The sequence below is a fragment of the Spea bombifrons genome, chromosome 11 (assembly GCF_027358695.1).
Source record: "Spea bombifrons isolate aSpeBom1 chromosome 11, aSpeBom1.2.pri, whole genome shotgun sequence".
Lineage (NCBI taxonomy): Eukaryota > Metazoa > Chordata > Amphibia > Anura > Pelobatidae > Spea > Spea bombifrons.
This window is the reverse complement of record NC_071097.1, coordinates 9,895,974-9,910,072: the sequence shown is the minus strand read 5'-3', so window position 1 is coordinate 9,910,072 and position 14,099 is coordinate 9,895,974. Positions and strand designations below refer to the sequence as shown.

Genomic DNA, 14,099 nt, shown 5'->3' with positions numbered 1-14,099 from the left:
GCTACCTCCGCCGGAGTGGCCAGCTTACGCTAGGGCCTTGTGTCTGAGCTCTGGAAGTCTGCTGCCAAACGTCTAAGACTGACAGTGTTTGGGTGCTTTGCCCTGGGGTGAAACAGGTGAGCGGGTCGCCAATTGCCCTCTCATTCGCCTTTCCAATTTTTCAATGCTGCTGGTGGTGGTGGTGGTGGTGGTGGTGCCAGCATCTCTTCTCTGCCAGTTCGCTTCCTGGCTAGAGTCATGCCCAAAATGTCCCTAATTGTAAGGGCAGTTTCTCCCCCCTGGCTGCCTCTGTCTGCGGTGTGGCAACGCCTGCTAACTCCGCCGGAGTGGCCAGCTTACGCTAGGGCCTTGTGTCTGAGCTCTGGAAGTCTGCTGCCAAACGTCTAAGACTGACAGTGTTTGGGTGCTTTGCCCTGGGGTGAAACAGGTGAGTGGGTCGCCAATTGCCCACTCATTCGCCTTTTCAATGCTGCTGCTGGTGGTGGTGCCAGCATCTCTTCTCTGCCAGTTCGCTTCCTGGCTAGAGTCATACCCAAAATGTCCCTAATGGTAAGGGCAGTTTCTCCCCCCTGGCTGCCTCTGTTTGCGGTGTGGCAACGCCTGCTACCTCCGCCGGAGTGGCCAGCTTACGCTAGGGCCTTGTGTCTGAGCTCTGGAAGTCTGCTGCCAAACGTCTAAGACTGACAGTGTTTGGGTGCTTTGCCCTGGGGTGAAACAGGTGAGCGGGTCGCCAATTGCCCACTCATTTGCCTTTCCCATTTCCTTTTCCATTTCATTATTTTCCTTCTGATACACAACCAACCAAACATAACACACACAATAACACATATAACACATATAACACACAGTGACATCACACATAACACACATACACACACACTTACAATGCACAAAACACAAGGACCTTTTCCTTGTTATTTGCCCTGGCCTTCACTCACTAATAGCATTACATTAACACTATAACTCACACTTCACCCTATAACATTTTTCCATCCACATACCTGCCAACAGACCCAACTTTTTCAGGGACAGTCCTGCTTTTTTCCAGTCCTGTCCCATCTAATTTAGCTAAACTAGGTATGCAAAATGCAAATACACATAGGTAGTTATAGCTCGGTAGGTAACGCTACTATAAACATTTAATAAATATAATCAAGTACTAAATAATAAATCTAACTTTAAAATACATTTAAATAAACCCCTATTTTTTTTTTTAAAAAAAACATTAAAATTAAATTATTATTATTTAGACATAATCCATCTTTAACCAAACCAGTGCACTGCTACTAATCTTAAACATAACCGTACATTAACCCTAAGCTATTTTTTAGTTCTTGTCCAACATTTTTCCATCAGCATACCTGCCAACACACCCAAGATTTTGGTGGACAGTCCTGCTATTTTCCAGTCCTGTCCAATAAGTAAGTTGGGTTGTTGCAAAGTATGCCATTGTAAATAGGTAGCAAATGTTAGGCATGTAAAGTGGTCCAAAATCAATTTAAAAATGTAAAATATTCCCTATTCTTTTATTAAACATCTATGGACAGTACACCTCGGTATGTGTGTGCAACTCTATTGGTCGTTTCGGCAGGGGGCTCGCCTGCCATCAACGAATGAAGTGCATTCTGCAGTTCTGCAATTCACTCGTTGATGCCAGACCAGCCCCCTGCCGAAACGACCAATAGAGCTGCACACACGTACCTTCACGGCAGCTGCTGCTGCTGTGATGTGTTATTAACCCCGTATTAACCCCTGCTAGGCAACCAGGAGGAAAACGAAGATTAAACGAGCACGAAGAATGTCCGCGAATATTCGCCCGAAGAGAAGACAGGAACGGGCGAATATTCGCGGAATACGAAGATTTTTTTTTCCCCGAAGACGAGCACGAAGACGAACACGAAGAGCCCCCTGGTGCCCAAGTGCACCGCAGCAAGTGCAACCAGGGGGGAGAAACTGCCCTTACCATAAGGGACAATTAAGGCATGACACTAGCCAGGAAGCGAACTGGCAGAGAAGAGATGCTGGCACCACCAGCAGCAGCAGCAGCAGCAGCAGCAGCAGCATTGGAAAAGGCAAATGAGTGGGCAATTGACGACCCGCTCACCTGTTTCACCCCAGGGCAAAGCATCCAAAGACTGTCAGTCCTTGGCGTTTGGGAGCGGACTTCCAGAACTCAGACACAAGGCCCTAGCGTAAGCTGGCTACATTGGCGGAGGTAGCAGGCGTTGCCACACCGCAGCAAGTGCAACCAGGGGGGAGAAACTGCCCTTACCATAAGGGACAATTAAGGCATGACACTAGCAAGGAAGCGAACTGGCAGAGAAGAGATGCTGGCACCACCAGCAGCAGCAGCAGCAGCAGCAGCAGCAGCATTGGAAAAGGCAAATGAGTGGGCAATTGACGACCCGCTCACCTGTTTCACCCCAGGGCAAAGCATCCAAAGACTGTCAGTCCTTGGCGTTTGGGAGCGGACTTCCAGAACTCAGACACAAGGCCCTAGCGTAAGCTGGCTACATTGGCGGAGGTAGCAGGCGTTGCCACACCGCAGCAAGTGCAACCAGGGGGGAGAAACTGCCCTTACCATAAGGGACAATTAAGGCATGACACTAGCCAGGAAGCGAACTGGCAGAGAAGAGATGCTGGCACCACCAGCAGCAGCAGCAGCAGCAGCAGCATTGGAAAAGGCAAATGAGTGGGCAATTGACGACCCGCTCACCTGTTTCACCCCAGGGCAAAGCATCCAAAGACTGTCAGTCCTTGGCGTTTGGGAGCGGACTTCCAGAACTCAGACACAAGGCCCTAGCGTAAGCTGGCTACATTGGCGGAGGTAGCAGGCGTTGCCACACCGCAGCAAGTGCAACCAGGGGGGAGAAACTGCCCTTACCATAAGGGACATTTAAGGCATGACACTAGCCAGGAAGCGAACTGGCAGAGAAGAGATGCTGGCACCACCAGCAGCAGCATTGGAAAAGGCAAATGAGTGGGCAATTGACGACCCGCTCACCTGTTTCACCCCAGGGCAAAGCATCCAAAGACTGTCAGTCCTTGGCGTTTGGGAGCGGACTTCCAGAACTCAGACACAAGGCCCTAGCGTAAGCTGGCTACATTGGCGGAGGTAGCAGGCGTTGCCACACCGCAGCAAGTGCAACCAGGGGGGAGAAACTGCCCTTACCATAAGGGACAATTAAGGCATGACACTAGCCAGGAAGCGAACTGGCAGAGAAGAGATGCTGGCACCACCAGCAGCAGCAGCAGCAGCAGCAGCAGCATTGGAAAAGGCGAATGAGTGGGCAATTGACGACCCGCTCACCTGTTTCACCCCAGGGCAAAGCATCCAAAAACTGTCAGTCCTTGGCGTTTGGGAGCGGACTTCCAGAACTCAGACACAAGGCCCTAGCGTAAGCTGGCTACATTGGCGGAGGTAGCAGGCGTTGCCACACCGCAGCAAGTGCAACCAGGGGGGAGAAACTGCCCTTACCATCAGGGACATTTAAGGCATGACACTAGCCAGGAAGCGAACTGGCAGAGAAGAGAGACACTGGCACCACCACCAGCAGCAGCAGCATTGGGAAAGGCGAATGAGTGGGCAATTGACGACCCGCTCACCTGTTTCACCCCAGGGCAAAGCATCCAAACACTGTCAGTCCTTGGCGTTTGGGAGCGGACTTCCAGAACTCAGACACAAGGCCCTAGCGTAAGCTGGCTACACCGGCGGAGGTAGCAGGCGTTGCCACACCGCAGCAAGTGCAACCAGGGGGGAGAAACTACCCTTTCCATTAGGGACATCTGAGGCATGATTTCAGCCAGGAAGCGAACTGGCAAAAGATACTGGCACCACCACCAGCAGCAGCGTTGGAAACGGAAAAAGGTGAATGAGTGGGCAATTGACGACCCACTCACCTGTTTCACCCCAGGGCAAAGCATCCAAAGACTGTCAGTCCTAGGCGTTTGGGAGCGGACTTACAGAGCTCAGACACTAGGCCCTAGCGTAAATTGGCTACACCAGCGGAGGTAGCAGGCATTGCCACACCGCAGCAAGTGCAACCAGGGGGAGAAACTACCTTAAACATTAGAGAGAAAAAATTTAACTTTCCAAGCTAAGAGCTGGGTAACCCAATTTGGGCAGATTGAATTTAAGAAAGGCAATCTGCTCCATGAGATGAGGTGCCATGCGTGAGCGCTGTGGACTCAGTATGTTTCCAGTCATAGAAAACACGCGCTCACTTTGAACAGTGGTTGGCGGACATGATAGAAGCTGCTGCGCAACCCATGAGAGTGCAGGCCACACACTCTTCTTTTCATCCCAGTAGCTAAGAGGATCAACATTAGGAGCAGAAGGAACTTCACAGAGGTAAAGTTTGACCATTTCAGCAGCACTACTCTCCTTTCTGCTGCTAGCTCTGTCAGATGGTCCAACTATACTGCCAAGTGCCTCTTCCCAAAACGCAGCTGCTCCACTCAGCTGTGTTGTGCTGCTTGTGGCACTGCTGCTGATGCTGCTGCTAGGGGTAGCAGACCACATCATCTCTTCCTCCTCCTGCACCTCACCCTCCTCGGACAGCATTCCCATTTTACGCTGCCAGTCACGCACCTTGTTGACCAATTGCTCCCGGTAGCTACTGAGAACATTGAATTTCAAAGCTAGCTTTCCCTTAATTCTTGGATCACAAAGGCACGCTAGCATCATTTCGGGACTCTCTTCCATTCGCTTGCGAAGGTGTACTTTTAGCAGATCCTTCAGCTTCCTGACTATGGCTGCTACGTCAGGATGTAGAGTGCCACCTTGAACAGCCTCACGGTTTCCAAGGAACACATCCATCTTGCTGCCTAGATGGGAGAACACTGGGATTACCTGGGCCAGACTGGCAGTCTTTGAGCTTAAATTTTCTGTGGCATCCCTGAATGGTTTAAGGACTGCCACTAGCTGGGCGATCACTGTCCAATCCTCCCTATTCAATGGAGAGGTAATCCCAATATTGTGCTCTGAGGCAAGATTATGGATTGCCCTCTGCTGCTCCAAAATCCTCTCTAGCATGTCTAACGTGGAGTTCCACCGTGTACTGACATCCTGACGTAGGCAGTGTACGGGAAGACCTGACCTCTCTTGCTCTTCCCTCAAAAGTTGGCTAGCCTTAACACTATGGTGAAAGTGCCCAGCGATCTTTCTGCAGCGGGACAGAACTACTGCTGCCACATTAGTTCCTTCTGACATTGCTGCCTTCACTACAAGATGGATGATGTGGGCTGCACAGCGCACACCAACAATATGACCATCTCGCAGCGCTTTCACCATATTGGCACCTCCGTCAGTTACCACAAAACCAACTTCAACATTGGTGCCCGCCTCTGCTCCCACCCAAAGGCTAAACATTTTCCTAATCGCATGCAGAATATTTTGGGAAGTGTGCTTTTCATCCATCACTTCTGCATGGAGAAGGAATGATCGGTAGCCTGCTGCAGCAACTTCCTTAGACACACCGGGCTGCCACCAGTGTGCTGTCAAAGAAAGAAAGGCATGCTGGGCGCTAGGTGCACTCCACAAATCTGTAGTGAAATGAACACACTGACCAGCAGCCTTGGAAAGCTCCTCTTTCACTGCTGCAACACAGGACCGATACAGCGAGGGGACAATGTTCCTGCTGAAAGTGGAACGTGACGGAACTGTGTATTGTGGAGCCACAGCCGCCATCAATTGTTTGAAAGGCTCCCCTTCAATCATAGAGAAGGATGCCCCTCCAACAGCAATGAACTGACCAATAAGTCGCGTTACTTTATTGGCCTGCTGTTTGGGCATCGTTCTCTTGGAGTGGAATGCCCCAAATTCTTCCAGGGTGGGCTGGGCATGCAGTGCTCCAACCTGCCTTGGTCTCTGGCTGCCAGCACTAGTTGCTGCTGCTGCTGCTGCTGCTATTGGCTCAGAAGAAGAAGCTGTTGGGGTTTTTCCACGGCCACCAGCTATGCTGCCTGCACTAAGTTTTACCTCTGCATCTTTCCCCAATAGCACAGCGTTGTGTTGAGTGCTGAGGTGATGCTTCATGCTAGCACTGGTAAAATGGCCAGACACTTTCCCTCTGCTTATTAGCTTCCCACAATGTTTGCACTTTCCATAGCGCCCTTCTTCAACATTTTCAAAGTGCTCCCAAATTGGGGCGCGCATAGCCTTGGAGTGTGCCTTGGGTGCTGCTCTTACTGCTCGGGGTGGATGAACAGGGGCAGAACTAGTGGTGGTGGGACTGGTGGTAACAGTACTGGCCATAGTGGGACTGCTAATTGCTTTAGATTTGCTAGGTTTTGCTGCTGCTGCTGGTGGTGGTGATGGTGATGATCGTAGCGGAGAAGGTGGAGGCTCAGGGGAAAATTGTGCACTAGTCATTTGGACACTGCTCCCTGAGGAATCTGATTCCTGACCACTCATCTCCTCTACTTCCTCTGGCTCATAGTCTAGCTCTTCATTAGCCAGATCGAATGGAATTCCTGCTAGGCTGGAGCTAAGACTGATATCGTCGTGAGACTCGTGACTAGTAGTAGTGCGAGCAGGAAGAATAGACTCTGCACTTGGCCTCTCAGTCTCAGGCTCCTCTGCTACCTCGCTAGGTGGAGTTCCACTATGTGTAGCCCTCTCTCTAACTGTCTTTACAAAAATTTTGTAAGGACTTGGTGGCTTGCTAGAGGTACTAGGAGGACATGGCGTGGCGGTACCAGTGGGAACAGTAGGCGCAGCACTAGTGGTGGTAGAGGCGGTAGAGGTGGGGGTGGTGGTGGTGGTTTTCCCTACAAAGGAATGAGATCGCTTTGGTTTGGGACCCCTCTGAGTCTTGCTGCTAATTTGGCTCTGCTTGGTACCTTGCATGCTGCTGGTGGATGGGGAAGATGCTGCTTGGGGCAAAAGGCACTTCTTTTTAGTCACTGGGCTGGTACTACTTGTGCTACCCTTTAACTTTGAACGTGCTTCTGGTGCTTTAGGCTTTCCGTAAAAAACCATAGAGCTTGTGGGCCTAGCCGCACTACTACTGCCTGCTTTTGGTGCCTTTCCTTTACTTGATGATCCTTCAAGCAATGCTTCCCCAAATGATAAGCGAGAGCTTGGCCTACTTGGCCGACTAGACTGACGCAAAGGCTGCATCTTAGAACTGGTGGTGGTGCTGCTGGTGGTGGTGGTGGTGGTGGTGGTGGTGGTAGATGGAGCTTGTCCCTCCTTAGTCCCAAAAGGAGGATCCATTTCAAATTTTGTGTTGTGTGTGTAGTGTAGTGTAGTGTAGTGTAGTGTAGTGTTTAAAAAACTATAAAAAAAAAATAAAAAAATAAAAATAAAAAAAAGGAAAAACGAATTAAAGACAAAAAAATTAGAGGAAGTTCTCTTCAGTGCTACTGCTTAAAAAGTAAAACTATGCACTACTGCACTGTGCTGTGTGCAATCTGCCAAAATCCTAAAGTTATTTAAATTATTAACTCAAGATTAACTATTTAATAACTAGCAGTATTTTATTTTTAATTTGAATTTACACGGGCCTAAGAGCTTAGCCTACTACTATGCTAGCCTAAAGCTATATTTCCTTACTATAAGTCTACCTCTAGGCAGACGCTCTCAAACCCACTCAGCTAAAGTGAGGTTAAATCAGATTCAGTATATGATTTATTAATTAATATTAAGTTATATAATATTAATAGATTAGAACTAATTTACTTATATATTATGTATTATAGATAGAAGAATATAGATTAAGAATTAGAATTTAGAATTAGAATTACTTATATTATAGATTATGAATTAGAATATTATTATTTATAATATATTATAGATTAAGATTAAAGAAGATTAGAATTATTTTAGTACTACAGCTAGTAGCTTGAAGCTTTGCTTAGTACAGCTCGTCACAGTCAATTTTTCTTGAAAAGAATTAGAAATAAAATAAAATGTCACAGCAAAACAGTTATCTTCACTGCTTGCTGCACTCACTAGCCCAACAAGTTCACTTCACTGATGGACTGAGGTGAGCAAAACACTAAGGGTACTTTTAATAAAATTGAAATAAAATGTAAAATAAATGAGAAAATCTTTGCAAAACAGTTAACGTCACTGCTTGCTGATCAAAAAAAAACACAGCACTTATGCGGCTGCACTCACTAGCCCAACAAGTTCACTTCACTGATGGACTGAGGTGAGCAAAACAAATGAAATAAAATGAAAGATTAATTAAGAAAAATTGACTTGGTCTCTTACTGTTGCTAAAACAAAGCACAAACTATAGAGCTGCAGCACCAGTACTAATAAGATTAGCTGAACTATACGCTAGTAGTAATTAATTAATATTATTACTTTTATTTATAGCTAATTTAATTAACTATTAAGATAAGAAAGAATTAGAGAATTATTGATATTACTGATTTTAGATTAGACACTAGTAGATGTTCTGAATGTCTACAGTACACTCTACACTAGTATACTATTACTAACTATAACTGACAAATATATATATAATTTTATAATGAATTCAATTATTAATTATATTAATTAATATTACTGATTTTAAATTAGACACTAGTAGATGAATGTCTACAGTACACTCTACACTAGTATACTATAGTATATATATATATGACTGACAAATATATATATATATATAATATTATAATGAACTATTAAATTATAGATTCTATTAAATTGTAATTTATAAATTCTATTTAATTTATTTAAGCAGGACAGGCAATAGGCACTAGTGCCAGCCCAGGGCAAGGGCACCCCAGTGCCACTGAGGCACTGGGTGCACTGTCAACTCAACAGCACTTACACTAAAGTTGATGACAAATTAATTTAAAAAAAATTAAATTAATCAAATTATTATTATTAAATATATTAATTAAGTAGCACTGAAGTGAGGATGAAGTACACAGTGAGAAATGGCAGGCTAAGGCTTACCAGTCTCACACAGAACAGAACAATCTCTCTCTGTAACGCTCGGATGCAGCACAGCAGTGTTGCCAAAGCAGTCACAGCGAAAAATGAATGGATCTCTCAGGCAAGCTCTGGTCTTATAAAGGCGCCTTCAGAATTCAAAAAACAGCAGCACAGGCATTGGACGAGACCCTTAGCGTTACGTCACAAGAGTGAGCTGATTGGACAGACGAGGATCAGCTCACTCCTGTTTGAAATTTTGGCGGTTGCGCGGCAAAAACGAAGACGATCACGAAGAATCTTCGATTCTTCGTGATTGTGAGTCTTCGTCTTCGCCTACGGTTTGCCGGCACTGTATTCTGTTCTACGTTCCTTCGGAACGAACAAAAAAACGGCCTCTTCGTGCTCGTTTTCATGTTCGCCCGAAGACGAATGCACAAGTCTACTGTAAAGTAAAGTAAAGTAAAATTATATACACATACTATACGAGTTTGGGTGTCATGTTGTTGGCATGGAAAACAAGGACATGTACCAGAATTGCAAAATGGTCTTCTAATGATTAATTAGCATTATAAGCATAATTGTGGATTAGCACACAACATGCCTTTGGAACTCGGGGATGTGATGGTTGCTGATGATAAAAGGCCTTTGTATACCTATGAAGATATTATGTTAAAATTCCAGATTTTCTTAGTCTGGACATCAGAAAATATAGATTTTATTAAAGACAGGGGGCAACTATTATGCTTATATCTTTCTTTACTTTCAACAGCAGCAAAGGTAATATACAAGTTAGAGAAAAAAATGAACAGGTAGGTTTAACCAAACATGCTATATGCATAGATTAGCCAATCAGGTCTGGTAGACAGGTATAGTGGCAGTTGAACCTTACAGCTCCTCCTCTTTCTTGATGCGAGAGGGCATGTCTTAGTAGAATAAACAACGAGAAGAAACAATTCCTGAAGAGAAAACTGGAGAACTTGTAAGGATGAAGTAGTATTTGTCCGTCTCAAGCTGAGGAGAAAAAACAAACAGGGAGGGTTAAAGGGTGGGATAATAGTCGCCCCCGTCTTTAATAAAATCTATATTTTCTGACATCCAGACTAGGAAAATCTGGAATTTTATGGCAGACAGGATGCTCCTATTATGCTGGTTTAAAGCATAAGTATGACTATAAAACAACACTAGAGACATGAGGTTGAGGACGGTAATAAAACGATTTAAATGTAGAAGCCGATGACCAATCGGCTGCTTTAAGGATGTCATTTAAGAAGCCTCCTGCTTGTAAGGTTTTGGTAGACATAGCACCTCTAGTGGAGTGTGCTCCGAATTTAGAGATGTCAATACCAGCCATGGACAATAGGGGTTATTACCCGTAGTATATTGCGGGACAATGGCTCTTTTAACGTTTTTCAGTGTTACTGTTTAGCTGTGATTTTCTTCTTTCTCATTTCGTGCTCCCATACATATTATATATTGTTTTTTTCAGGACAAACAGTGCTTTCTTTAGATACCATTAATTTTATCATATCATCTAATTTACTATAAAAAAAATGATAAAATATGTGGATTTTTTGTTAAAAAATAACTTTTTTCTCACTTTTTAAACAAAAAACTTTTACTCATCTGCAAAAACTAATGAAAAAACCTGCTAAATAGATTCTACTATTTGTCCTGAGTTTAGAAATACCCAATGTTTTTATGTTTTTTTGCTTTTTTCTGCACGTTATGGGGCAATAAGTACAGGTAGCGTTTTGCTATTTCAAAACCTTTTTTTCCAAATCTGGTAATTCTTCTCTAAAATTCTATATATATTTTTACTCTCATTAGTGAGCTGGGCTCCATTGACCTTGCATGGTTGGATGCAGTACCTACATTCAACCTGCAGGAGCCTGGATAGACCCTCTGTGAACCTAAGTGTATGAAAGCGAAGTTCATATGTTTGCAAACATCGAACGACACATAATTTAGGATGGTCAGGAAAACAGGGATAAAATACCTTTTTAAGGTTAGTTTTGGTACGTCTGGTTATAATAAAGTAAACACCGTCAGGGGAAAAAGTTCTGTTAGATATATCTAGAGCTTTAACATCCGACCCTCTTTTAAAAGAAATTAAACATAGTAAAACAGTTAATTTACAAGATAACAATTTAAGAGAGAGTGAATCATTATCATTCCATGAATTAAATAAATCTAGAATAAGATTAACATTCCAAGCAGGGGCGTACCTAGAGTATTTGGCACCTGGGGCGGATCCTGTATGTGGCACCCCCCCACACACACACTTTAAAACTGCATAGCTTCTACCGTTATATACCGGCGCAGACACTGAAGGTGGTACAGCATTACTGTTATCATTATATACAGAGGCAGACATTGACGGTGGTACAGCATAACACTTTATCACTATATGCTGAGGCAGACATTGACGGTTGTACAGCATAACACCTACCACTATATACTGAGGCAGACAATGACGGTGGTACAGCATAACACCTATCACTATATACTGAGGCACACATTGACGACGGTACAGCGAAATCCCTATCACTATACATTGAGCCAGACATTGACAATAGTGCAGCATAACTCCTATCAATATATACTAAGCCAAACATTGATGTGGTGTAGGCCTACCACTTCATTAGTAGTAGGGATGCACCGAAAATTCAGTCCGAATTCTGGAAAATGCAGCATTTACCTGGCCGAAACCGAATATGACCCCCCACACCATAAAAAAAAATCTAACACTTTTATTTAAAGTAAGTAACACACCAAAATAGGACAAAACAATTAAATAACAATATTAATATATATATATATATATATATATATATATATATATATATATATATATATATATATATATATATATATATGATTGTTAACAGCAATCACATTCCTATCATGCCCAGGCATACCCAGATTCCAGGATGTACTCGCAGACTTGGCATGATAGGAGTATGATTGCCCTATCTTTCCCTTCTCACTCCCTACTGCCCCATCTACCCCTTCTCACTCCCTTCTCCCTATCTACCCCCTATCCTCCGTCTCACTCCCTTCTCCCTATCTACCCCCTCCTAACTATCTACCTTCTCCCTCTTTGAAGTTCACTTACCTTTCAGGAGTCCTGCTGTGGGGGTGCAAGGCCTCTGTCTCCCAGTTCTGCCACTGTATGGAACAGTATAGAGTGATGGGAGTTATGATGTACTTTAGAGCATAATTATATAATGAAAAATACATTGGAAATGGTACAGCATAACACCCATCACTCTCTCACACTTACCAATCCACACTTATACCAATCCACACGTATACCAATCCACACGTATACCAATCCACACACATACCAATCCACACACATATCAATCCACACATACACCAATCCAGACATACCAATCCAGACATACCAATCCACACATATACTAATCCACACATATACCAATCCACACATACCAATCCACACATGTACTAATCCACACATACCAATCCACACATACTAATCCACATATATACCAATCCACACATACCAATCCACACATACCAATCCACACATACACCAATCCACACACATACCAATCCACATACATACCAATCCACACATATACTAATCCACACATACCAATCCGCATACATACCAATCCGCACATACCAATCCACACATATACCAATCCACACATATACCAATCCACACATATACCAATCCACACATATACCAATCCACATATATACCAATCCACACACATACCAATCCACATATATACCAATCCACACATACCAATCCACACATATACCAATCCACACATACTAATCCACACATACCAATCCACTCTCACTCACTGAATGCTTTCCTACCTTTCCTCCTTACAGCTTCTTTTCCTCTTCTTCAGTTCTTCTGTCTTCTTCCGGTTCAGTGGGCAGCTGTTGCCGCGCGGATCGCAAGGGAGTGGTATCGGAGGTCTTTAACAGACCTCCGGCTCCCTTAAGTGATTTTAAGCCGGATTCAAAGTGAACCCGCTCCCTTGCGAGCCTGCTCCTTCAGCAGAGGACATTACTGTCCGTCTCTGGAGGGGTGCCGGCAAGTTGGCGCCCCCCTGATGAGCGGCAACCTCAATTGAGTTGATAAAAGATTTGGGGATTGAGTCGCCAATTGCTGTAGTCTACTAGGAAGCGGGAGTTCCAGTCTGCTATCGTGTTGGATAGACCTGGAAGATATTCTGCTTTGAGGGAGATATTCCTCTCTAGGCAGAAGTGCCAGAATTGTTTTACTAGATTGGCTAGAGGTTTTGATCTAGTAGTTTGTTGATGTATTGGACTGCGGTAATGTTGTCCATCTTGAGTAGGACACAACAATTTGTTTTGTTTTTGATGAAACTCTTGAGGGCAAAGGATCCCGCTAGAAGTTCTAGATAATTGATATGCATGTGGGATTCTGAATGTGACCATTTCCCTCCTGTGGAATTTGCACCACAGCGAGCACCCCAGCCTATACGGCTGGCGTCTGACTCTATTGTTATATCCGGGAAGGAACTGAAAATACTTTTCCCACGATTCAGCCACCAAAGAAGTTCCTCTTTGGCCTCCATATCTAATGAGATCTCGTCTGAGTATCCCAAGCCCTCTCTCAGATGTCTCGCCTTGAGACGTTGAAGGGCGCGATAATGGAGGGGAGCTGGAAATATGGCTTGGATTGATGCAGAGAGTAGACCCACAATCCTTGGCACAGATTTTAGGGAGATTATCTCCTTGTTGAGAATAGATCTGATTTCTTTCCGAATGGTTTTTAATTTCTTTGAGGGTAGACTCAGATTTCTGAGAATTGATGATGAACCCTAAGAATTCTACTTCCCTTGAAGGGGTCAAAATGGTTTTCTTGTCGTTTATGAGGAAACCCAGGTTTGTCAGTAATGAGATTGTCCAATTCATATGGAGATGAATGGTATGAAGGTCTTGAGACATGAGAAGAATATCATCTAGATAGATGATAAGTCTCACTCCTCGACTTCTTAGGAGGGCTATGACAGGTTTCAAGATTTTTGTAAAGCACCATGGTGCTGAAGAAATGCCGAAGGGAAGGCAATTGAATTGCCATTTTTGACCTTCCCATATGAATTGAAGAAAATGTTGATGTGAAGGATGAATTGGAACAGTCAAATAGGCATCCTTCAGGTCTATTTTTATCATCCAATCGTTTTGGATTAATAGA

The 14,099-nt window shown here is 44.2% G+C and overlaps 1 protein-coding gene across 1 annotated transcript in view; it reads left to right on the top strand.

Annotated features, from left to right (window-relative positions):
• The window catches only part of PITX3 (paired like homeodomain 3), a 77,789-nt gene that overhangs the window by 59,314 nt on the left and 4,376 nt on the right, over positions 1–14,099 (top strand). The window lies entirely within an intron of this gene.